This window comes from Pinus tabuliformis, chromosome 2_1 (assembly GCF_031772625.1).
Source record: "Pinus tabuliformis cultivar Carrire ecotype Pingquan chromosome 2_1, CPIR1, whole genome shotgun sequence".
Classification (NCBI taxonomy): domain Eukaryota; kingdom Viridiplantae; phylum Streptophyta; class Pinopsida; order Pinales; family Pinaceae; genus Pinus; species Pinus tabuliformis.
The window spans coordinates 726,958,719-726,961,007 of NC_142299.1; positions in this window are offsets into that span (position 1 = coordinate 726,958,719).

Consider the following 2,289-nt stretch of genomic DNA (forward strand, 5'->3'; position numbering starts at 1 on the left):
TCTACTTCGTGACACGATGCGAATCCCTCTTACGTTTACTCTGGCGGAAGTTCATGCTGACCTTCCGCGGAAGACGAGAACTTTGAAAATAATTACCGTAATGATTAAACAAAACTTCAACACCAATAATTTAATTAGTTAACTCTTAAACAAAGGGTGAGTTTAACACTAATATATAAACGTAGAAGAATTGGAAAATAATTGGAAAACCAAGAAGATTTCATGAACAAATTGTGCAATTAATTCTGTCAAAAATTAGAGAATGAGCTATCTCGATTATTTCGAAATCCTTGGAACACTTCAGGATTTCAATAATTTATTTCAAAGAAGATCAATTTTAGTAAATTAAATTAATATTTTAAAGAATTTTAATACTTTATACTCGTGGCTGAATTTCCATGATGATTATGTGGTTGATTTAAACTAAACATGGTAGCTAGGGCCGGTTTTATAATGATGTGGTTGATTTAACTAGTGTAAGTTTTCTTAATTGGTTATTGAAGACTATGTAGCTAGTGTCAGTTTTCTTAATTGGTTATTGAAGATTTTTGTTTGAAGGTAAATTTTCTCATAGTGGTTTGTGTGTAGTATTTTTTTTAAAGCAGCTAGGAAATTTGAAGACGGTAATGTTAAGAGGTTTCTTTCAAGTTTTATGCCTATGCCTATTGCAGGTGTAGCGGAGAAATTTGAAGAGGCCTATGCCTATTGCAGGTGTAGCGGAGAAATTTGAAGAGGGTTAAAGTTGGGAGGTCTTTGCATCGTAGGTTATATGTTTGTTTGTTTGGTTTTTTTTTTTTTTCCTTTCGATTTTCTTTACTGATTTATAGATTCGAGTGGAACTAATGTATTTAAGTAAACATAGCATTCAAGCATTGTGAAGTCTATTTATGATTTATAAATTCTTTTATTATTTAGTTTTTTAATGTATTATATTTGGAATTTTTAAAGAGTCTTTGAATTTTACCCATGGTTTCTAAAATATTATCTATTACTATTTTTATTACCAAAACGTTTGGTTGATTTTTTTTGGTTTGTTTGTTTCCCTTACTTTAATTTTAATTTACTTTTATATTTTCATTTTTATCCGAAATAGAAAATATTAAGAATAATTTTGACAATTACATAAACACTGATTTTGAGCAAATCATAAGGGGTGTTTACGAATATCTTGGAATTTGTGTTGAAATTGATATCAACAAATGATATATTGGATAAAATGAATGTTTTAGAAAAATAAATTATATAGATTTAAATCTTGGTTATAAAAACAAGTCTATTAGTGTTTTAGATTTACTTATGAGGCATTTTTAAGGTTTTCATCTCTAAGTTCAAGTTTGGGACAAAAACTAAAATAAAAGCAATGCCAACCTTGTAGGGAACAATGATCAACCTATTTAAATCAATGAAAATTAAAATTAAAAACCATTAATGTAAATGCTACAATGATCAACCTATTTAAAATCAATGAAAATTAAGATTAAAAAACATTAATGCAAATGCTTATTTAGAGGTGATAAATAATTAATTTAAGATTTTCAACAAAGATATGGAAAATTGACCCATTTCACTTTGGGTGGAGGTTGTGGTCTATGAACTACCACCTTAATCACTTTTAACATTTTCTAAGTGTATGATTTCTATTTAATATCTAAAAAAAATTATATTAAACAAATATTTTAAATATTATATATATATATATATATAAAATACCAAATTAACTTTAAGATTTATTAAATTAGGAATGTTGTTAGCGTGTTTTATTTTATAGCTAGGTTGTTCACTCTAATCAAATCACTATTGAAGAAAATATTAACCTTATCATTTTTTCCTAATAATTTTTCCTTAATAATAGGAGAACCTATTGTAACTTAATTGTCAATGATTAGTGAGAATAGCCTATTAAAAAGATAGTGTTAGAGAAAATAATCACAACTAACATATAAAACACGAGTTTTATCTTGGAAAACTCAAAATATAAAAAAAAACTCACTAATAGATTAATTATAATCTTGTGACTTAAAAGCAACCATGCCTTGACTTAAAAGCCACTAACATCCTTCCAGAAAAGTGAGACCCCCCTTAACTCAAAAACATTACAATGGATAATCCTTGAGCCTTTAAAGGCTTCATCACATGTAATCCATAGGCTCTAATGTTGAAGCCTTTAAACTTGATTGAGAAATCTACATGTTTCGAGAAACATTACAATGGATAATCTTTGAGCCTTTTAAAGACTTCATCACATGTAATAATCCATGGGCTCTAATATTGACAACTTTACAATTGATT